Genomic DNA, 25,602 nt, shown 5'->3' on the forward strand with positions numbered 1-25,602 from the left:
CAAGGGTGGTCCTCGGCGCTGCCCTCCTGGAAAGCCTGATCAGAAAGGCTATTATTGTCCCCCCCCCCCCCCCTCGATGGGCCGACATCCTCTTGGTGTGAGCCGAGTTGAGTTGCAGGAAGTTATTTTAAGGGGCTTGCCTGTCACAGTTGTTGTCTCAGTCACTGTTGGACCCATTTCACTTCTCTCTCCCTGCTGGACCTGGTAAGTGGCTGTCCCATACTATTTTACATACTTTTCAGGTACAGAAATGACATGTTAAGTTTGAGTTTCTGTTGGTCTTAGTGCTAAGTGTTCCTGGACTGTTTAGAGATAATGGTTGGTAAAAAAAAATATTTTTAAACCTGCTTCATGATATGTGGTGACAAAGTTTCTTGGCGTTACTGTCAAGCCATAGTGACAAATGTGTTGTGCTAGTGCGACATGTGTAATGATAAATGTTCTGTACCATGGTGGTGCATTGATTTGGTAGGGAAGTTTTCTGCCAAGTTGATTTGGCCTGAAGTCACACTAAATTATTCAAACACTGATGACAAGTGTTTTTTGATGTGCGTTCTTAATTCAACATTATCAGAGGAGGTGATTAGCTGTTCCAAATGATCAACTGAAACACACGGTCGTTTAGAAAATATGTGTAATCTCATCAGGTGTTATAACAGCTAACCAAGAATGAATGCAGACATTCAGAACAAAATGTCAACTTTGTTTTTCTCACTTCTACGTAAAAGCACAGTCATTGACATCAGTAGATACGTGTCTAGAATACGAAATAGCTTGACCATATTTAGAGGCTCCTAAAATAGAGTGAAGCCTCATAACAGGTGCCATGTGCCTGCCCGCTGGAAGCAGGGAGGGGGGAAGAGGGCTGCAGAGGGGGACTAGGGATAATTTTATCCTGATAAGCAGGGGGCAATCATGTTGCAATAGAGCTGGGGGATAAACAACCTCTGGATACTTTAAGTTCATTCCATATTAAATGAAAGGGAGAAGTGGGAAGGGAGCCTGGTGGGTCTGATGTCTATTTGTGACAGGGCAGATTTAAATCCTCACAGTGGTATTGTGTCCTGACTCCTGACAGGCTACTGGGTTTTGTGCTATTTTTCACCACCCCTAGTGATTTGTACCACATGCATCAGACTGAAAGTTACTTTGCTTGGAAGTAATACTCTAACTAGTATGAGGATGAACAGGAGCTTGAACATCAGATTAAACATTAGACATTACATATATGAGATTTCTTTCAAATATTGTTGACCTTTTAGTCTATCAAAAAATATATTGCAGTTTGGCGATTTGGTTATAGATGTAGATGGCAGGTGGTACACAGGTACCATTGATTAGTATACTTTCAGTTTGTTTGTTTTACACTGTTTCTATGTATCTGCCACATGGGTACTAGTATCTAACATCTCCGTCCCCTCTCAGCCACATCTGTGAAAATGGAGACCAATGTCCAGTCTGCTGCAGAGGTCATTCCAGCCCAGACCAGGGTGACTCCACCACAGTCCCCAGTCACCACAGAGACCCAGGTCCCTCCACCCCAGGCCCAGGAGGCCCAGCACATGGACCCCATGGAGGAGTTTGGTCGTCAGCTGGAGGAGATCATCAGCACCTATGGCTCCGCAGCCAGCCTGATGGAGAAACAGTGCATCGTCCTGGAAACGGAGGAGGTGGACGAGGAGGCCAGCAGAGAGCAAGGTGATGAAGTCACAGCCACCAAGGATGCCAGCACGGACAAGGATACAAAGAAGTTGCAGAAAGCCTTAGGTGAGTGGTTTTAGTGTCACTGTTTTGTTTTGTTTCTCTCATGTATTATTTGTATTGTGCAGTTTTGCTTTTAAAGACAACATCCACAGTGATTTCTACTGAAAACATATAGTCAAGTCTTCACTTAGCCTTTGCATTCAGCAGGAGAATGGCTTTGTTTTTCGACCCAGCTGTGCTGTAATCTGTTGTTTGACAGCAGTTGCTGTGAGGGCATAGACAGAGCAGTGTGCTGATGAGAGAGTCCAGAGGAAATATTCTCGTCACAACTAAACAACTTCCCTTCCTATCTAAGACAAAGTGCATGTCAGTTTACACTTAATCCCATTCATCATCACATTTTCACAAAGGGAAGAGTAGACTAAATAGCAGAGTCATGCTGTTACTGTATCTTACCATGACAGCAATGTTGTGCCCCATGGTCAGATTCTGTTTTGAGGACAGGTTACACAAGTCCTGGGCAGAAGCAACACAAACATGTATTTTCGAACCAACAGCAGACAGTTGGTTTCTTTGCCACAACATGAAACCGGGCCAGCAACGGAGGGTTATAAACATCTCCCTTGCACATTTTCAGCAATTTGATTTGATTTGCTTTTCCAAAGCCATAGTTGTCAAGAAGCAATGGCTTTCATGCTGAGGAAATGGCTTCCGAAGAGTATTTATTTTGAAGAAATTTATAGAATGATCCCTGGTGGGCTTTTTCCATCCTTCTTTTTTTTTATATCAGTCCTACAGAAACAAACATTACATGATTTATCTCTATCCGCACAGGAAAGGAGGGCACGCTACTAATGCAAAGTTTGAACAAGCTGCACACACCACAGGAGAAATTGGATGCTCTCCTCAAGAAGTATGCCGAACTGGTGAGTGTTCTCTTCTCCCCTCTATCAGCACACCAGAGAGTAGAGTCCTTCAGCACAGCAGAGAGTAGAGTCCTTCAGCACAGCAGTAACCAGCGGCAATAAAAACAGGCGAGGGAAAGTTAAAAGGAAACAAATAAAAACACACAAATGAATCAACGGGGAAAACAGAGAGTGCCTGGTGAGATCTTGGAAGGGGTTCAGCTTCATACCGTGATGACCTAAATATTCTTCGCCTCCGGCAGCAAAAGCGAATCCGAACACAAGGTCATATGCCATGTGATACAGCTAGCTATAACATGGCTCTCTAATTTCCTCGACAGAGATATCAAGAACACTATGCATTATGAATAATATTATCAAAGACATCGGCTCTCGCAGTCAGTTTCATGTTTAACAAATGGATAGTTCCTTAGGCCATCCTAATATACAGTTCATAGTATCACCAGGAAAAGGAAACAGAACGTATAAACAGATGTTGGGTGTCGAGATTAAACAAATATATACTCATCCATATACACCCACCCACCCAGCCATACCAAATCCTCTTCGGGCATTCTTTCTGCTTTTAGTCACCTAGCCGGTTGTTAGCCAAAAGCAGCTTAAAGAGCCTAAGTCTGTACAGAGGGCAGAGGCTGTGATCCAGTGTAATATATATAGCACATCTGTCTGCACGGTCCACAGCTGGAGGAACGTCGTGGGGAACAGAAGCAGCTGAGGTTCCTGCAGAAGAAGCAGGGCCACGTGGGGAAGGAGAGGGACCAGCTCCAGTACGAGCACAGCAGAGCCATCCTGGCCCGCAGCAAACTGGAGGGCCTCTGCAGGGAGCTCCAGAGGCACAACAAGACCCTCAAGGTGTGTGATCACTGCTCACTACTCAGCTCAGCTTCAATTAACACTACACTAATCTAATCAACATAATGGGCTCAAGACCCTTGAGGTGGTTTCTCACAGCCCAGTCTAACTCCGCATTACACTAATCTACTCAACATTATGGGTTCAACACCGTCGGGGTGGGTGTTCATAAGACCAACTAGGTTTTGAACCCAGGTTATCCACATGACATAAGACTATGTTAGACCATTGAGCTAAAGCCTATAGGCATTCGCTCTGAAAGAAAGTATGAATCAGGCCTCAAGCAAGATTACGTACCACAATTCAATGTAATTTAATTCAAAGTGCTTTATTGGAAAGGGAAATAGGTTTGCATTGCCAAAGCAAGTGAAATAGATAATAAACAAAAGTGAAATAAACAATAGAACATTACACTCACAAAAGTTTCAAAGTAATAGAGACATTTTCAAAAGTCATATTATGGCAAGGTAACGATGTGCAAATAGTTAAAATACAAAAGGAAAAATAAATCTTCTCTGGTTGTGTCACATTGGTATGAATGATTTGGGAGACAGGCGCCAGAATGCGTAATAAGGTTTTTTATTACACCCAAATTACGACGGTGCCGTGTAAAGGCACGGGGACGAAGACCAAACAACACAGGGTAGGAACCCAAACAAAAGAGCGAGGAGTACCTCAAATAAATAACACGATAAATAACACAAGCGCACAATGATTAACACAAATAAATAACACGCGCGCACAATGATTAACACAAATAAATAACACGCGCGCACAATGATTAACACAAATAAATAACACGCGCGCACAATGATTAACACACGGGACGAGACCCGTAATCATCTGCACAATCCACAATGGCACGAAAGCCAAAACACACAGTGCAGGTACTCACACGCACCAACTGACATTGTAACAATAATCGACAGGACAATGGTAAACCAAGGACACACTTATACAATTACTAATCACTGGGAATAGGGGCCAGGTGTGCGTAATGAATGTTCCGGAGGGATCCGTGACAGGTTGCCCTTTTCTTGTGGCAACAGGTCACAAATCTTGCTGCTGTGATGGCAGACTGTGATACTTCACACCAATAGATATGGAAGTTTATCCACATTTAATTGGTTTTCAAATTCTTTGTCGGTCTGTGTAATCTTAGGGAAATACGTGTCTCTAATATGGTCATATATTTGGCAGGAGGTTAGGAAGTGCAGCTCAGTTTTCACCTCATTTTGTGGGCAGTGAGCACATGGCCTGTCTTCTCTTGAGAGCCATGTCTGCCTACGGCGGCCTCTCAATAGCAAGGCTATGCTCACTAAGTCTTTACATAGTCAAAGCTTTCCTTAGTTTTGGATCAGTCATTGTGGTTATGTATTCTGCCACTGTGTACTCTGCTTAGGGCCAAATAGCATCCCAGTTTGCTCTGTTTTTTGGTCAATTGTTTCCAATGTGTAATTATCTTTTTGTTTTCTCATGATTTGGTTATGTCTAATTATGTTTTTGTTGCTATCCTGGGGCTCTGTGAGGTCTGCTTGTGAATAGAGCCCCAGGACCATCTTGCTTAGGGGGCTCTTCTCTAGGTTAATCTCTCTGTAGGGGGTGGCTTTGTTATGAAAGGTGTGAGAATCGCTTACTTTTAGGTGGTTGTAGATTTTAACAGCTCTTTCCTGGATTTTGATGTTGAATTATATGTTCCTTTGGATGGCGTAGAAGGCCCTTCTTATCTAGTCTCTCAAATCGTTCACAGCTTTGTGGAAGTTACCTGCGGTGCTGATGTTTATGCCGAGATAGATATTGTTTATGTGCTCTAGGGCAACGATGTCTAGATTGAATTTGTGGTCCTGGCAAGTGGACCTTTTTTGGAACACTATTATTTTTGTCTTGCTGAGATTTACTGTCAGGGCCCAGGTCTGACAGAATTTGTGCAGAAGATCTAGGTGCTGCTGTAGGCCCTCCCTGGCTGGGGACAGAAGTACCAGATCAGCAAACAGTAGACATTTGACTTCAGATTCTAGCAGGGTGAGGCGGGGTGCTGCAAACTGTTCTAGTGCCCTCGCCAATTCGTTGATATATATGTTTAAGATGGTGGGGCTCATACTGCATCCCTGTCTCACCCAACAGCCTTGTGGAAATAAATGTGTTTCTTTTGTCAATTTTAACTGCACACACCCACTCTGCTACAGCTCAACCTCAGCCAACCCTAGATTGTTGAATGTCACAGTTAACACCTTCTCACAAATAACTGTCCTGATGTTGCAGAGATTGTTCATTCTGCTCTTCAAAACTCCCTAGTGTCAACCCTTGTCACGTGTGCTCCCTCTCTGGCCTCTAGGTCACCAGGCTGCTCATTACGGCACACACCTGTCACCATCGTTATGCGTGTCATCAGACTCATCTGGACTCCATCACTTCCCTGATTACCTTCCCTATATATGTCACTCCCTTTGGTTCCTTCCCCATGTTAAGCGGAGCAGCACAGAGGAACCCAAGAGCAGACTCAGACCAGAAAACAGGGATGAATGAACCAAGATATTTATTGTAACAGGGAGAGATGAAGTGCAGATACAGGGAAGTTCGGATGAGTTGTGTGAAACCAGATGTGGAGGCTGAGGTTGGAGTGAGCTAGGTTGGGACAGGGTAAACAGGTCCAGAGGGGAATCCAAGGGAGTGATGTTGAGTCCAGAACAGAGTAGCAGGGTGGTGAGATGTGGAACAGGAGACAGAATCAGGGTGGCCAAACTGCAGTGAGAGGATAAACAGCGTCAAGCAGGGAAGCAGGTACAGCAGGGTAACAGGATCTTGAATGATAATAATGGCTAGAAGCTTAAACTGACTGAGCAGAGATTACGATCTGGCAGAGTGGAAGTGGCAGAACTGAGTATTTGTAGAGGTCTTGATAATGGAACGAGTTGTAGCTGGTAGGGATCTGCTCTGACTCCTGCAAACCTATCTCCAACCACACAAACAGAAAGGGAGGGGGGGGGGAGAGTGTACTGGGGGAATGGCTGCAGGTCAAGCAGACACCGGATGACCACTAGGGGGTGTGGCAGGAGCAGATGTGACACCCCAGGCGTCATTGTTTCTGTTTCTGTTTCATGTCTGCGTTGTTTGTGTTTTCTTGTTTTGTATGATATTACGTTTATTTATTAAAACACTCACTCCCTGAACTTGCTTCCCGACTCTCAGCGCACTCGTTACAGCCCTAGCTATATGGAAACACAGTTCCCCAAAAAATAACACTAGAGCTCACATTAACATAATCACTGGCGACACACTGGTGCATTAATGGAAAAAGCCCATTACCCATAAAGTTTCTATTAATGTCTTGCTGGTGGTAGCTGTGAGTATTGAAACTCAAATAGACTTGATGAGGGAAATAAGACATCAAATGCAGGAGAGTGAAAATGTTACTGTCAATGCCTGTCAACTATACTCGTTGGATGAATCCATTTGAATTCAATCACTTTTTGACAGCATCCCTTTTGATTTAAACAAAACTTTTCGTACATGTTTGCCAATGGAAGAAGAGGTCAGAAAGTGACTTTTGCCAAAACATTCAGGAGATAAAGGTGTTCAAAGTTGACCCGTTTTGCATACCCCACCATACCATGAGACATCCATGTCTCCATCATTGGAAAATATAAATGGTTGAATTTGATATCACTTAAACACCTACAAACAGGGTTGTCAAACTATTTTATAATTTCTTTAAAAATAAAATTGTTCTAATCATATTTGTTGTTGCTTTGACCCTACTTTACGTCATCTGAGGTTTTTGTGTTGTGCCCGCCATCGGTTGAGACACAACATGCTCTTGGGTGTCATTTCATTCATAGAAATATAATTAATAGAATGGATATATCCCTTCAGACCACTGTAATTTAGCTGGTACACCATTGAAATTGAACTGAAATTGTAACTTCTAATTACAACCACAAAGATAGCCACCAGTCCACCCACCCACCGTCCAATTTCAACTTAAATCTATATTTATATGATTTCAATAGGTTTCCTGTGGAGGATTGACACTATAATTTAAAACACACATATTTGCATTCAAGGCTACATTATCTGATGTGTAGACATCTACCCATCTTTGTGGTACCATTTGAAAGTTGTAATTTCGATTTTATTCCAATTTTAGTACATTTATCAGCCACCCTGTATTCAAAAGCATGTTGTGTCTCAACTGATGGCAGACACAACACAAAAACCTCAGATTATGTCAAATAGGGTCTAAGCTACAACATCTGTAAATATGAAAAATCGGAGTTTCCAATCAAATAAAAAAAATTGACGTTAAAGGTAAAAATATGACAAAATGTATATTAAAAAAAAGTTTTTCAATCAATCTATTTTCCAATGAGAAAGACATGGATGTCTCATTGTATGGTGGGATATGCAAAATAGGTGAACTTTGAGCAGCGTTATCTCTTGAATGGTTTGGCATGGGCAAATACGTATGGAAGGTTTCATTCAAATTAAAGGGGTGCTGTCAAAAAGTGATTGAATTCAAATGTCTTTACCCCACTGTAGAAATGTGTTTAAAAAATACATTCTACTGGTATTGTCATTCGAAAAGTTGGATGCTTAAAGGCGACACTCCCAAAACGCCTTGACTCTCTACCCTGAGTCAAAGGGATCTCAATGTGAGGGGGTCATATCTCAATTAGGCCTTACATGGGTGAGTGTCCTGTTACATCTATAAATAATAGATTGACATACGGTATGTTTAGTCATCCCATTATAAGTGGCTCGTGTGTAACATTTCACAGAAAGAGCATGACCAATGGCACTACCTAATTTTAGCAAAGGTCACAGGTTTAGCACAATGAAAGCTTTCTATTGTGAGTTGACACATTGCCACTGCTGTTCATCCTCTCAAAAGGTGAAACCTCTTCAGCTAAACTCTAGGTATTGATAAAGTTTATGCCTTATTCAACATAAATGAAACCGCTGTTCACTTATCCTTTGATTCACAGCCAATAATTATGTACACAGTTTGGCCATTTGATTAGTTTATGAATCATAAATCACCCTATAAGTCAATGGCATAATGCTCAATGATCTGTAAACAAATAGTCCATTTTTACTGGATCAGTGTCCTGTCTATTGTGCAACCCTTACACAATCTCTGGGACGTATTGAATCTCCTGTTCTGCTCCCCTTGGGAGGTAATTGGACTCCATGTCGCTCTCCCTCTCTCGTCTCTCACCGCCACAAGGCACTGTGTGTGTGTGTGTGTGTGTGTGTGTGCGTGTGCGTGCATGCGTGTGATTCCCACTCAGAGAGGAGACCCCTCAGACACAGGGCACCGGTGACGCGGCTCTCTGACAAGAAGGATGGTTTCATTGGGCTTTTGTGGCATCTGCTCTTCGACTATAAATCAAAGGCGAGAGAAAGAGGCTCTAATGCCTTGACCCATCTCTTTCTGCTCCTTCTAGCATCTTCACATTTCAAGATATAGAGGAAATCAGGGTTAAAGCAGAGTTAGGATGATCATTTGACTGTTGGGTATAATCGATTAATATGCAGATTTGTGTAAATAGCCAGCTCTTTATACATCCTAAATCAATCAAACATACAATATACAAATATCTAAACAAGAATCCTACATGCTAACAAAAGTTAATCAAAATGTGCTCATCTGAATTGGAATGGGACAGCTGTTGAAAGTGGAAGATCATGTCTTGTCATCTGGTAGCTCATGATGTAAGCGAGAGTCTGAGGAGGCTTGGCATTAATGTGCTTTGCTCCTTCAGTTGTAAGAGCTCTGTATTTGTGCACTTATCGGTGGGTGTAATTGCGCTACAGTACATTTCCCATGTTGGAGCTTATGCCTGTGTCATTTGTAAACACAGTCAAATAAACAGCCATGTCTTAAGATAGAAACTCTGGCAATGCTTGGTTCACTTCTCAGTAAGCTAAGTCTGGAAACTGGCATTTCACAATCCTGACCCCAGCAACTGAATGGTTTTTTTGACACATTTTTTATTTAGTTTATTTTTTCAGAGTGGGGTTTACAGGTACAAAAAACAATCAAAGAAATACCTACATATAAAACCCCAGCGCATTATATTGTTCTTTACAGAGTCACGTATATTTGTCCAGGCCTCAGTTGTTCCTTGACTAGCACCATTTATTTTCGCTGTCGATAATTCTGATATTATAACATCTAGTAGTAACTGTATCCACTGGTTAAATGGGAGAGAGTGAGTGCTGTCTGCCAGCAGTAATCTTCTCTGATTGATGGAGAGATTCAAGGGACTATCATCGTTAAGTAACATAATAGAAGCAAAGCATTGAATATTTAAATTCATGCACTTCGAAATTCATTTTGTAACTTTGCCCCAGAAGCAAAGGCCTGATGCGTGGTGCTGGCACTGGTGGTACTGGACCAAGGACACGCACAGGAAGCCTGGTGCGGGGAGCTGCTACTGGAGGGCTGGGGTGTGGAGGTGGTACTGGATAGACCGGACCGTGCAGGCGCACTGGAGCTCTTGAACACCGAGCCCGTCCAACCTTACCTGGTTGAATGCTCTCGGTCGCCCTGCCAGTGCGGCGAGGTGGAATAGCCCGCACTGGGCTATGCAGGCGAACCGGAGACACCGAGCGCAAGGCTGGTGCCATGTAAGCCGGCCCAAGGAGACGCACTGGGGACCAGATGCGTAGAGCCGGCTTCATGGCATTTGGCTCGACGCTCAATCTAGCCCAGCCGATACGCAGAGCTGGAATATACCGCACAGGGCTATGCACCCGCACTGGAGACACCGTGCGCACCACAGCATAACACGGTGCCTGCCCGGTCTCTCTAGCCCCCCGGTAACCACAGGAAGTTAGCGTAGGTCTCCTACCTAGCGTAGCCCTACCCCCTGTGAGCCCCCCCCAAGAAATGTTTGGGGCTGACTCTCAGGCTTCCATCCGCGTCGCCGTGCTGCCTCCTCATACCAGCGCCTCTCTGCTTTCGCCGCCCCAAGGAAGAACCCAGGCTGAGCCCAGGGTCCTTTACCGTCCAGTTCGTCCTCCCATGTCCATTCCTCCTTTCGCTGCTGTTGCCCGTTACCACGCCGCTTGGTCCATTTGTGGTGGGTGATTCTGTAACGGTTTTCTTCTATCTCCTCCTCGGACGAGGAGGTGTAGCAAGGATCGGACCAAAATGCAGCGTGGCTATTGCAATCCATGTTTATTTAATAATAAAGAAACACGAACTTTACAAAAAACAATAAACGTAATGTGAAAACCGAAACGGCCTAAACTGGTGCAAACTAACAAGAGGACACTAAGGACAATCACCCACAAACACACAGTGAAACCCAGGCTACCTAAATATGGTTCCCAATCAGAGACAATGACTAACACCTGCCTCTGACTGAGAACCATATCAGGCCAGACATAGAAATAGACAAACAAGACATCCAACATAGAATGCCCACCCAGCTCACGTCCTGACCAACACTAAAACAAGGAAAACACACACGAACGATGGTCAGAACGTGACAAGGGCACTCCCACATCATATAAAGGAATGGCCTACCTGATGTAGGGGATGCAGGGAACAGATAGGGAGTTGGTGCCAATTTAATCGTAAAATGTTTCCTTGGTGTTAAATACAGTCTGTGAACAAACTTAAAATGTATAAATTGTTGGTTCAGATTACGGGATGCCAAGTTAATATTTCTCCATATTCTGTTCCAGTTAAAAGGTGGTTGAGATTCAATGAGATTTGTGGACTTGTGAATGAGATTTGTGGACTACGGTTTTGTAATGGCTAGCTCAGAATAATAATAATACATAATAATACATCTTATGGAGATCAGTCCTTTCGGGAGCACAGATACTTTATTTATAAATCCCATCATTGGATGGTAGTTGGCTTTCCATAGTTGTAAATATAGAAAAGAAGGAGTTGCCTGGTAATGTGTGTGTCGTTCAAATCTTAGAATGATCTCAAACCATTACCATCCATGATATTGATAAGGGTACGAATTCCATATTTGGACCATTGGGGGGATGCAAAAGGCCACCCTCCAGATCGCAAGGCATTATTGTAACATATTAGAGTATGGGCATGACATTTTGATTCTAGTTACATTTTTTTATTCAATTTTGCAGATGGGGCGAAATGCTAATACCTGGAAATACAATTTACAGTTTGGTACGGATAGTCCTCCTACGTATTTCCCTCTTTGTAAATGTGTTAATTGTATCCGGGACCATTTACCTTCCCATATACATTTTGAAACAGCACTGTGAATTTTATCCCAATAGCCAGAAGGAGAAGCCATGGGAAGCATTGAACTACAGAAATTCAGCCTTGGCAATATATTCATTTTGACAATAGATATTCTGTCAGTTAAAGAAACTGGGATATTATTCCATCTACTGAGGTTGGATTGAATTGATTTGAGCGTTCTGTTAAAGTTCTGGCAATGGTTTTATCTAAGGAAGGAAATTTATATTTTCCCAAATATTTAAAACAATTGGGATTCCATAAGTAGAAATTGAGTCATCCATTGGAGTCTTGAGAGGCAGTAGGGATGATTTGGGTAGAGACATTTTATAGCTTGAGATTAAGCTGAATTTATCCATGAGTTTCAATTTGTTTTGGGACAATTGAGATACATTGGCTGGATAAAGTAAAAAATATTGTCTGCGCATAATGAGATGAAGTGATCAGATTTTAAGGACGTTATTTCCGTTGATAGACGAATTGCCTGGGCCAGGGGTTCCATGAATAGTAAGAATAACAGAGGCAAAATTGGATCGCCTTGTCTGCTGCTTCTAATGATTCTGAACGAAGCAGAACAGATATTGCCTGTTATAACTATGGCTGAGGGATTGGCATATAGTATTTCAATCATATTAATGAAATTGGAGCCAATTCCCATATGTTCCAAGACAGACCAGAGATATGACCATTCTAGTCTATCGAAAGCTTTTTCTGCGTCGAGAGATAATACAGCCCAAGGAGCTGTTATTTCTGATGAAGCATCTAAGATATGTAATAGTCGACAGAGGCTATCTGAGGATAAACACTTGTTAACAAACTCTCTTTTAACCAATTTGGGTAAGTCTCGAGATGGGACAACAACATTTTAGAAAACAGTTTAATATATGTGTGTATCAAAGAAAGGGAGCAATAGTGAGAACACCTTTTTTAAATAAAAGCTAAATTAGTCCTGTATACACATTTCTCCCAAATTAACCTTCGTGAATGGCTGTATAAATAATTACGAGCAATAGTGGACCTAATTGATTCCAACATTTTAAATAGACCTCAGGAGGAATACTGTCCCATCCAGGTGATTAGCCTTTATTCATGATATCCAATGCCCCTTTGAGTTCATTGATAGAGATTTGTGCTCCCAGCGAGGTGGTTTCCTCTGATGAGAGAAGAAGAGTTCTTCATTATTTTATAAATGACTTAGTCTTGCTTGGTGTAGATTTAAAATCAGTTGTGTACAGTTCTTTATAGAAGCGGATTAATCTGTGATGGATTAATCTGAGTTCTGATCATAATTCCCCTGGTTTAGATGCAATAGTTGCTATATCAGCTAATTGATCATGACTGCGTAGCTTGTTGGCCAGTAAACGACTGGGATGATTACCATGGAAGTAATGGTTGAGTCTTATTTGATGGATGGCAAATTCTGCTCTCGTCGTATCAATAAATGAAGTTTTGTCTTGACTTTAGAAAGCGTAATAGCTACCTGGTCTGAAAAGAGTGTTTGTTGAAAACATTCTAACACAACATTTCCAAATATATTTCCTTTAATTGTGATTTATTTAATTCATTATTTTAATAAAACCTTTGGTGGCATCCCATAGAATCTTGTTCAATTTCAAATTGATCACAGAATGTAGGCTTTTGTAGTACTGAAATGTTGAAACTCCATCGTGTGGCTCTTTTAGGAGATTCAGAGATTTGAAGTTGGCAGTAGTAAGCGTGGTTGTCAGACAAGCGCATATGTCTAATGTCCATTTTCTTAATTAAAGAAATTACAGGTGCAGATAATTGTATGAAATCGATTTGTGCGAATGATTTATGCCTGTTTCAGTAGAAAGGAAAGGAAAAAGGAAAGAGTACCTAGTCCGTTGTACAACTGAAATTTGTCATTCGCATTTAACCCAACCCCTCTGAATTGTACTCTTTTGTTTTAAAATGATGTACTCACCAGACATCAATGAGATTCTAATCAGAGAGTATATGCTAGAGAGCCTTGGTTGCATATGGATTGTATATTTGGTCTTATTAAAGTTGTCCAAAATGGCATTCATGTCTGTCCCAATAACCAGATGGAATTAAGTTCAATTCTAACAATATGCTGTTCAGAAAATCAAAAATCATAGGATCATATGAATTTGGAGCGTACACATTAATAAAGGCCATTTTCTATCCATAAATAAAGGGATAATGCATTCTTGATCTCCACCTTTAACCAAGATGATCCTTTTTAGTTTCTTATGTATCATAATGATTACACCTTTAGTTATGTTTGGGGCTTATGAAAAAGCAGTCAGTTTGAACAAATGGTTCTCTTTTCTATATCCGTCCTTTTGAATCAAGTGTGTTGCATTGCTGTATCAACCTGATTTCTTGCTAGGATATCAAGAAAACTGGAATGTTTAATACGACAGTTTCGGCCTTTCAAATTCCAATAGAGAATAGCTAGCATTGCCATTGTTAAAACAAAAATAATGTTTTATTAATAGTGTCATTGTTTTATTTAGTGTTAATAAGCCCATGGATGTGGGGAAAAAAAGCGGGTTTTGGTGGCACACAACATTTTTCTGGAGGCAAGCTGAAGTTTGGAACCGAAGTCTACGCCCCTTCGTCGGTGATTGGTCAACAGTAGGGGTTCCTCAATAAAGTCTTTGTTGTCATTCAATGAGAGATGACTTGTTTTCATGCAATTTTTTTCATTGAAAAATACTGCACCAAACGCGACTAAGATCTATTTAGCAAAAACGTCAAAATCAATTACATATTTCTTGAGTTATGTTAGATTAATTCAAACTATTTTCAGGAAGCATATACTGGCTATGGCGTCTCAAAATGGACAAACAGTACTATTGCCGCTTTTTTCTTATTTTTCAAGCGAGGGTTTTTTAAGGGAGTATGCAAGCACACTTGTTCAGTTTGGCTAGCCGAGTTTGGCACCAGCCGAACTGAAGCATGCTGATGCCTTTACAGTATTGCAGCATACCTATGAAATCTCTAAGCAACATATTTTTTGGTCTCAAAACTTCTTCAGGCTAGGGTCTATTTTTCTCCACTTCCTGTCTGACTGACAGTAAACTGCCTGTTACTCAGGCCCAGAAGCCAGGATGTGCATATAATTGGTACCATTGGATAGAAAACACTCTAAAGTTTGTAGAAATGTTAAAATAATGTATGAGACTATAACACAATTGATGTGGTAGGAGAAAATCCAAAGAGAGCCCATGCTCTTTCAATGGAAAGTTATGAGTTCTACGCAATTCCAGCTCCCAGATTGCAATTCCTATGGCTTCCACTAGATATCAACAGTCTTTGTTCAAGGTTTCAGGCTTGTTTGTTCCCAAATTAGGAAGAATTTTGAGTTTTGGTACTGGGAGTCAGAGTTGGAAATCAGTCTGGTGGCGCACGACGAAGAGGACGCGCACTTGCTAATTTTGCTTTTCTATTGAACATACTTCTTTCCGTATGAAATATTATAGTTGAATTATATTTTAGGGTACCTGAGGATTCAAAAAAAAAAGAGAAAAAGTTAGACAGGCCCACTGGGACAGAAATGAACCAGCCCACCTGGCATTTGCCCGAAATGCCAGATGGCCAATCCGCCCCTGCTTCTGAATGTCTCTCTCTCTCCCGCTCTCTCCCCCCCTCTCCCGCCTTCTCCCACTCTCTTTCTCTCTCTGTCTCTCTCCCTTCCTTGTCCCTCTCTACCTCCCTTAATCTCTCAGGAGGAGACCCTAGCTCGTTGTCGTGAGGACGAGGAGAAGCGCAGGGAGATCACCACTCACTTCCAGAGCACACTGACAGACATCCAGGCTCAGATCGAGCAGCACAGTAACCGCAACAACAAGCTGTGTTTGGAGAACGCCAACCTGGCAGACAAACTCAAACACATCATCAGCCAGTACGAGCAGAGAGAGGAGGTACACAACAGGAATACGTAACCTTAACCTCACTGTTATATGTCTGTACACTCTCATTGGGGTGGCAGGCCGCCTAGTGGTAAGTGTGTTGGGCCAGTAACAGTGTTAACCCACTGTTCCTAGGCTGTCAATGTAAATAAGAATTTGTTCTTAACTGTCTTGCCGAGTTAAATAAAGGTTAAATAAAATCCCTGGCCTACTAACACCATGCATGCAGGCTCCAGTCATGGAGTCATTTGATAACCAAAGCTGTTATTGATCATAATTCATCTGTCCCCAAAAGGAACAAAAGTCTATACAGGAAGTAGACACTTGTACGTCATGTTTAGTGAGATAGCTGTGACAAAAGAAATGAGTCAGATCTTTGAATAAAGACACTCAGAGACACTTAGAGGTATTATTGCTCCCTACGCACATCAACAGTCAGAGATATAGCCAGCCAAGGGCGCTCATTGAATAACACTATAGCATGTCATATGTAATCACACAACAATACACCAGGAAAATGACAAGCCTAAAGTGACGCACGAAAAACAGGATCTGTCATGCAGTTGGTTGCCACTGAGGCTGTTGCACCACTTCTGCTGCCCACACACAGCTGCAGCTGGTGTGGTAAAACATAAGAAGATTTCAATTTCTTATTTTTTACTTTTTTTTTTAAACTTGTGAGTTTCTAATAATTTGTCGTGAGTGCCATCTGCTGGTTGTAGTCAGTATTAACACTTCAAATCCAATTGTATTGGTTACGTACACATGGTTAGTGCGAGTGTAGCGAAATGCTTGTGCTACTAGTTCGAAGGTGCCGTGATATCTAACAAGTAATCTAACAATTCCCCAACAACTACCTAATACACAATGAATGAGAATATGTACATATAGTATATAGATGAGCAATGGCCGAGCGGCATAGGTAAAGTGTAAAAGTGCATAGGCATAGTAAAATAGATGGTATAAAATACAGTATATACATGTGATATGAGTAATGTAAGATATGTAAACATTATTAAAGTGGCAATATTTAAAGTGGAATTGTTTAAAGTGACTAGTGATCCATTTATTAAAGTGTCCAGTGATTGGGTCTCAATGCAGGCAGCAGCCTCTCTGAGTTAGCGATTGCTGTTTAGCAGTCTGATGGCCTTGAGATAGAAGCTGTTTTTCAATCTCTCGGTCCCAGCTTTGATGCCACCTGTACTGACCTCGCCTTCTGGATGATAGCGGTGTGAACAGGCCATGGCTCGGGTGGTTGTTGTCCTTGTTGATCTTTTTGGCCTTCCTGTGACATCAGGTTCTGTAGGTGTCATGGAGAGCAGGTAGTTTGCCCCCGGTGATGCGTTGTGCAGACCGCACCACCAGCCCGACAGAATGCTCTCGATAGTGCATCTGTAAAATTGTATCAGAGTTTTGGTCTCCTGAGGTTGAAGAGGCCCTCTGGCGCCTTCTTCACCACACTGTCTGTGTGGGTGGACCATTTCAGTTTGTCTGTGATGTGTATGCTCAGGAACTTTCCACCTTCTCCACTGCTGTCCCTTCGATGTGGATAGGGGGGTGCTCCATCTGCTGTTTCCTGAAGTCCTCGATCATCTCCTTTGTTTTGTTGACGTTGAGTGAGGGGTTGTTTTCCTGACACCACACTTAAGTGTCAAAAAGACATGATTATTTGATATCCAAATAACATCTAAAGTGTCTTATTAAAATATGTGATTAGATCCATACATTGCAATTATGACATAAAATGGATACAAGTTGACCTTTGATAGTTGGCTAAATGCTGATGGACATAAATGAACTCTGCTCTTTTTGGCAGAAAACTTGTGAATTATGCCACACTGTTTATGCATATGGCTATTTCCCATAGTAAAGAAAATAGATTAGTCTTACGCGCAAAATAAACAATATGTATAGAAACAATTCTTTTCCGCAATTGAACTCATCTTGGGTCAGTATTCTCATCAGAATGTGTGCCCTGATGATAATAATAATAATAAAAATCCCGATAAAGACAATACTTTAAACCATTTACTCCCCTGATAAATGTGAAACAGTAATTCAGTAAGTCACAGGTTTTAATTGGTTCTCCACCCACTATTTTGTCTGTTCTCCTTGGCATCATAAAAAGTGTCTGAACTTCCCAATGAAATACTGTAGGCAAACAACAATGGTCTTAATTACTTATCAAGGCACACATTTATGACCATTTCTCATAGACAGACATAGGGTAGCGGTGGTGGTTTTTAGCTAGATAAAAAAGTGTGAAATGTATCCTAATGGATGAGTCATAACCTGTACAGAATGTCTCAGAGGCCCTTCTCAAACCAAAGTGTCCAATCCCACCTTGTCTATCACTCAGAGCTTGGAGAAGATCTTCAAGCACCACGACCTGCAGCAGAAACTGTCTGATGCCAAACTGGAGCAAGCCCACGCACAGCTGCAGGAGGCTGATGAGAAGCACAAGAGAGAGAAGGAATACGTAAGTTACTATACTTTAACCAACTTTTACTGACCTTACCCACAACGTACTGTAAAGCAATGTCAATATAGTTGAGAATCATTTGCCTTACATTTTAATTCTGGTTTACTTTCAAGTATACAACCAATAAGTCTTACTGTGCATATGATGCTCACACAAATGAGTATTGTAACCATTCACTGTCTCTGTTGTTAGCTGCTTAGGGAGGCAATTGACAAAACAAAGAAATGCTACACATTGAAGGAGCAAGAGTTGCAGTTGAAGAAAAAGGTACATTTGTGCTTTGCGTGTGTTTTGTTTTTAACCAGTTACTGGTACACGCAGCTGAGTGGAAACTACAAGCTAAACTTCTGAGAGAGCAGGAGACAGTCATGCAGGCTCAGGTGAATATATCCAATATGGTGCCAAGCACTCTTATTCAAACCATTTCTTTCAGGTCCAAGCCTACCAAAGGCAAGCACAGTCCCATTAAGGTCCTCTGGATTGCTCAATGTGTTTTAAAGGCCCAATGCATACATTTCTTATCTCAATATCAAATCATTTCTCGGTTACAGTTAAGTACCTTACTGTAAAACTTTTCCATTAAAATGGTCAAATCTCAAGCAAGAATTTTTGGGAGTGATCTGCGTGGGGCGTGGGAGGCTTATGTAATCTGAAAACGAGCTGTTGTTGGCGGAGAGATTTGGAAATCTCTTTGTTATTTGTCTATATTAACTTAAACCACCTGGTGATGTCACCAGGCAAGCCAAAACTCCACCTATGCAAAACCTGTTGATTAGAAGGTCCTGTGTAGATTGTATTTTCAACCAGCAACTATTAGGAAATAACGCTGCTAACATATTTTCACACTATTACAGTGTTAGTTTCATCAGCTGTTGTACAATATGATACAAAACACAGGGAAACAGATGTTCGACTGCACTGGGCCTTTAAAAGACAACTAATCTATTTCTGTGTATTTGTCCATAGGGATCTAAAGCCCTTCAATATCACCCCAAACATTGGCAAAGTGACCCCCTCATTTGAGAGTAATCCCAAATCATATTTATCCTCTCTTATAACTATATGGCTTAATGTACATAGCATTTAATATGAAAGGAAGGAACACCTGTTAGCTGAGCTACTGTACGCATTTTGTTTTGTACACGGTCAAACCAGCAAAGAGAGCAGTCATAATTCCCATGATAGCAGCAGGCAAGGCAAGAGCAACTTCCTCTCCCTGAACCAGCAGGATGACCCGCTGCATCATGGGGATACAAAAAAAACTCTTGCTTTTTGCAATTAATGTGACATGGAGTCGATAAAGGTGATGATTGCATCAATGCAATGCAGCACTGTTTTTCTGTTGGAACATTGAGTGCATACTCCAGTACCATTGATTATTCCATTTGAAAATTATGCTAAAATTACAATTGCTATGTTTATTGGATGTGGTACAATCATTGTTTGGGTGAAAGCAAATTATACAATGAAATGAGTTGGGCTGACACACACCATGTTAATAAATGATAAATCATACAAAAATAATTTATGAATCCAACGGAAAAGCATTTATCGCTGACAGTTCATATGGTTATAATTCATTGCAGAGAAACCTTGCCATTATGTAAAGCCTTGGGTTTTCACAATAGAAACCTTAGCCTGACTCCCAACTAAATCAAATGACAAAGTCATATTAAAACATCAATGAAGTTCATATTGCATTTCAGTACCCATACGTTTCATTACATATGGGTACCAAGCCATGTCACATTTCCAATCTAATTTACGGGGAATGTCAAACTGAATTTCTCTGTCCAGTAACAGACAGATTTAGATCAGACAAAGAAATGGCCGAGTCAGCCTTCAGACAGAAACTGATCTGAAATACAAAACATATTCAATCAAAAAGCCTTTCCTCTTTTATAAAGTGTGTCAAGTCATTTGTTTTGCTTTTGTGCCAAACCAGTAGCTTCAAAATATAGACAGTATATCTCAGTTGAACAGGGTGGCTTGCAGAGACATGTTATGTTTGTATATTGGAGACGGACTGTGTCTGCAATACTGCTTTCCCCTGAGGGCCTCCAGAGATTAGCCTGTTAACTCTAGCTGGACAGACTGCCTGGCAAGGCATACCAACAATAAGTGACCTTATTGGAAGTGCTTATTTGTTCTCGTGGAAAATATACACAGAGGAAAAAAATTGTCAGCCCCCTCATGAATGACCAAATGTTTGCTGACCCCTCCCCCCCCTGGCTCTTTCTCTCTCTCATCTCCCTCTAAAGTTTAGAACATTTGTTTCTGGTGTGAAATAATGTTAAAATCATAGATCTGATTGTTCCCGGGGTGAATAGATGCATATTATTGCTTCATGTGAAGTCAACATGCAATCTCCTGAAATCAATTTCTCTGTTTCTCTGCAGCTTGTTCTGTACTCCCAGAAGTTTGAAGAGTTCCAGACTACGTTGTCTAAGAGCAACGATGTGTATGCCAGCTTCAAAAATGAAATGGAGAAGGTATTTGGCATCCTTAAAATAAAATCATTGTTCCTTACAATATACAGTGTATTTTTAGGGCCAAGTGCTCGGAGGTGATATAAGGTCAGCATCATCCTGAAATGAGAAAACAACTATTTTCTGGAGGGATAGAAGCTTCTATCAAACATGTTCAAAACGATGAAGGTTACATTTATTTTCAGATATGTTTTAACCCAACAAACATTTTGCTTCATAGATGACAAAGAAGATGAAGAAACTAGACAAAGAGTCAACTGTTTGGAAGACCAGATTTGAGAGCACTAACAAGGCTCTCTCTGAGATGATTGAAGAGGTAACTACTTATCTGAAACACATTAAAAAAGAGAGCCTTTATTCAAATGAGCTACAACAAGTTTATTTAATTGAATTTGTAAAAATGTATTTAACCTTTATTTAACTAGGCAAGTAAGTTAAAAACAAATTCTTATTTACAATGGCGGCCTACAGTTTAACTGCATGAACAACAGTGTCCCTGACTCTCTGTTTCACTATCTTTTCCCACAGAGGACTCTGAAGGAGAATGAGTATGAGATGTTCGTTGTGAAGATTGACAAGCTGGAGAGGCTCTGCCGAGCACTCCAGGATGAGAGGAAGATTCTGTATTCCAAGATCAAAGGCATCCGTCAAACCCCTAATGCCCCCGAGGGGACACCCAAGGACGAGACACAGGAGCAGGCCCCTGAACCAGTCCACAGCCTCATGGATATTGTTGAGGAGCCAGAGATGACAGAGGAGATGGCCCGTCTGAGAGCTGAGCAGAACAGGCTGGCGGAGTTCGCCGCCTCTCTACTGGCCCCGTCAACAGGAGACAATGATGACGATGACTCTGACAGCGAGGAAGAGCCAGAGTCTACAGAACCAGCTGAGACCCAGAACATCTCCGAACCAACACAGGCCTCAGCACAAGTACAGGTAGAGGCACCAGCAAAGGCAGAGGAACCAGCACATGCAAAGGCACCAGCACAGGCTCCATCACAGATAGAAGCACCAGCACAGGCTCTCTCACAGGTAGAAGAACCAGGACAGGCTTCCTCACAGGTAGAAGCACCAGCACAGGCTCCCTCACAGGTAGAAGCACCAGCACAATCTCCAGCTCAAGTAGAGGCACCAGCACAGGCTCCCTCACAGGTAGATGCACTAGCACAGGCTCTCTCACAGGTAGAAGCACCAGCACAGTCTCCAGCTCAAGTAGAGGCACCAGCACAGGCTCCCTCACAGGTAGATGCACTAGCACAGGCTCTCTCACAGGTAGAAGCACCAGCACAGGCTCCCTCACAGGTAGAAGCACTAGCACAGGCTCTCTCAAAGGTAGAAAAACCAGCACAGGCTCCCTCACAGACAGAAGCACCAGCACAGGCTCCCTCACAGACAGAAGCACCAGCACAGGCTCCCTCACAGGTAGAAGAACCAGTACAGGCTCCCTCACAGGTAGAATCACCAGTACAGGCTCACTCACCGGTTGAAGAACCAGCACAGGTTCCAGCTCAAGTAGAAGCACCAGTCCAGCCAGAGCCCCCAAAACAGCCAGAGCCCTCTGCCAAAAAGCAGACACCAAAGAAGAAGAATGCAAGGAAGACCAGCTGAACCGACAAATGTGTCATTGTGTGAACGTTAGTACTGTAGTCCCTGTGCCTGGTGTTATAGTTGAGATATCTAATCCAGCTTGGTTTGTCTATATACTGGTGTATCCAAAGTCTATCCAAAGTCATGGCGTGCAGTAGAAGTTTGTTTAAATTGTATACCAGATGACGACAGAGATTTACTGTTTTTTACCATTTAGAAATACACTGGCATAACCAAAGAATAGGCAGCAAGGTTATTCAGGACATTGCAGCCTAAAAACCTTTCAATGCCAAATGTGGTTTGCAAAACAGCATCATAAAAGCCACTGTCTTTTTTTCCATCTGAACCCTATAACGTGACTTCAATAAATATCTGATTGAAATTTATGTAGACATGTTGGTGCTCTTTGGAATGTTTTTATAGGCCCACTTCTCTGGTTTACACAATAAAAACTCATATCTAATATGACCAAATATTGGAAGATGCAAAGTAGCTAGATAAATGCACCGCAATGCTTTCATGTCCATTTTATTTGGACCAGTCTCTCTCTCTCTCTCTCGGTATGAATTGTTAACTGGACATCAAAAACGTCTTTCACGATAATTTAAGGATGGATCCTTACTGTAGTTTCCATGGCAACCCAACCAAAAAAGCCAAGCGGACAGTGCACATCTATTTAAAAAAAAATATATAATCTGTATCAGACAGTCTCTATCCCCAGAGTGGGTTGTTTTGGCCAGGCCGTGGTCTGTCTGTGTTCTGGGAAAATAACAAAGTTACACAAACTCTCCTCCACCAAGGACACAACATTAGAATGACAGGCACCAAGTCGCCACGGCAACGCCATCTGCTTATTCGTTGAGGAGGACATTAAAGGTGTGCATGATAATATAATAGTGCAGAGGACCCTGGGTTTTTAATAAATACAGATTCAGTGTTGAGTGTCCCAGGGAAAACAAATTAGACCACTGTGAACATCACGTTTATGTTCTGGATTGCAGTACTGCTTCAGCAGATTGCACACGGCACAAAAATGGTATACAATATCTTCCGTTAGGACAAAAGCACCTAGTTGTCACTCAATAAACAAACTGACAAAAGTAGGACAAACTCGAGTCCTATCCGACTTTATGATCATATCTACACCAACCTATGGAAGTCATCCTGACGCCTGAAATAGCCTCTGCAAACGTACAAGTGACGTGAGTATATACAGTTTCACCAAGAGGATGACAAAGCTTCAAGGCTTTTACTTCATGGTTGTGACCACCAGATGAGGCCTTTGAAACCATTCACAATTCCACCGAAACCTCCACACGGACTTCCCTCTCCTTTGCATTCGAATGCACATTACTGTGGATTTATACAGTGTGTCATGCAATCAGCCTTTTGAGGGCCTAAACTAAATGTTGTTGCGAGCAAAACATTTTAGCAGTCCCCCTCTTGACAGCGGAGAGAAAACATGTACATTTTGGAGTTCATTTAATTCTACACATTTTGCTATGGGGTGTAGAGAAAATGTTTGTTTTAGAGAAAGTTGGCTGCAATTCTACTAATTTTGCCATGGGGCAGAGAGAAAAATGTGCAGTTTTGAATATGATATCTGAGTGAGATTTACGAATAAAATAGTAGTAGATGGGTCGTTTGTCCAGACCTGCAATAGGCTAACTAGTAATCATACCTCACATAAAAATATTAAAATCTGCCTCAATTTTCCATATGAATCTCAAGAACAAATAGCTGATAGACAGCGGAGAGGCCAGGTGCACCATTGCACATGAAAGAACAGTGAAGACATGAGACACACAGCTCAAAATTCTCCCTTATTGATCGTGTTTAGGGGAAATACAATTATCCGACATAGACTAGCCTACATCACCACAATGCAATGAATAATTGCAATGAATAATGAGTGCAAAATTCTGCAGTGAAAATGTCATTTGAATAACGGCGCAACAGCCCTGTGATTTCAATGTTTCATTCGATTTGGATCAGTTGTGGGTCGACTCTCGACAGTTTATAAGGTCGAGAAAGGCACAGAAGCACTCCAGTCTAGCTGTATTTTTACTTCTGATACTGAATGCGCTGTCTGTTGCAGATCATCACTCTCCCAAGTCATCCTATAATAATGTGACCACATACTCCCCGCAGGCCCAGTTATTCAGGAAAGCTTAACACATGCTCTGCCTCCTCTCCAATCTGAGCGGCTATTCCTTTGACACCTAGAACCTAACGCTTCACTTGGCTCATCGCGCTCTAGCGACTCCTTGTGGCGGGCCGGGCGCCTGCAGGTTGACTTCGGTTGTCAGTTGAATGGTGTTGTGTTGGCTGGCATCAGGGTTAAGCGGGCGGGTGTTAAGGAGCGCGGATTGTGGGGTCATGTTTCGAAGAATGCATGACCCGACCTCTGCCTCTCCCGAGCCCGTTCGGGAATTGCAGCGATGAGACAAGATCGTAATTGGATATGGCAAAATTGGGGAGAAAAAGGGGGTATAATAAAATAATGTCACCCCATCATAGGAAAGCATGCAGTTTATTAGGCTACAGATTAAATAAGTTATGATGATCTTCACAGGGTGGTGAAAGTGCAGGGTGATGAATCTCATCACTGTGCACTTTCACCACCTTGTGAAAGTCATCATAACTTATTTCTTCATAACTTACTTCATGCTCCTTTCAATAAATATCAAGGGTCTTATTCTGGTGACATGATGATCGATGCTTGGCTGCTATTTGACAAATAAAAATAATATTGCACTTTTGTCCATAATATCTCGTCATGTAGTAGGCTACAATATACCTGCACTGTATCTGCAAGCCGCTGGCTAGAGCGCACGTGCCAATACCAGAGTGGGCATATTCGCTATAGCTATGCAACATTTTCTGTGACAAAACCATCAGTATGCTTAGAGTTGAAAATGCGCATTTAACTTGTATTTTTTATTCAGTACATGGGAATTTAACCTCAAAAGGTATTTTTTTATGTGCACTACATATTTACCGCACAAACTTATGAATTTGATGGAAACACAAACTCTGATGAGAAAATGGTCCAGGGTTTACCTCAGCTGGTAATTGCAGGCATTTGGCTGATAAAAAATAAAAAGCCAATAAATAAAATTGCAGCAAGCCAGATTGTCCAGGAGACGCTGTTCTGACCCATTCTCTCACACCTTGTGTGCAAATGCGCCTGCTGCTGAAGAGAGAGAGAGCAACCAAAGAGCCTCAGCCTAGTCTACTGTTGATTGCGAAGATTGAGTCCTTTTTCATTGAAGTAAAACACAAGTTAGATGAAAAAGAGTATGCCTATAGTGAAATGTAATACACACTACTATTCAAAAGTTTGGGGTCACTTAGAAATATCAGTGTTTTTTATCCATTAAAATGTTTTCAGAAATACAGTGTAGACATTGTTAATGTTGTAAATGAC

The 25,602-nt window shown here is 41.7% G+C and overlaps 1 pseudogene; it reads left to right on the top strand.

Moving 5' to 3' along the window:
* Positions 1-76: 76 nt before the first annotated feature.
* LOC115139404 (alpha-taxilin-like) lies at positions 77-22,558 on the top strand (annotated as a pseudogene).
* Positions 22,559-25,602: the final 3,044 nt, after the last annotated feature.

This window comes from Oncorhynchus nerka, linkage group LG13 (assembly GCF_034236695.1).
Source record: "Oncorhynchus nerka isolate Pitt River linkage group LG13, Oner_Uvic_2.0, whole genome shotgun sequence".
Classification (NCBI taxonomy): Eukaryota; Metazoa; Chordata; class Actinopteri; order Salmoniformes; family Salmonidae; genus Oncorhynchus; species Oncorhynchus nerka.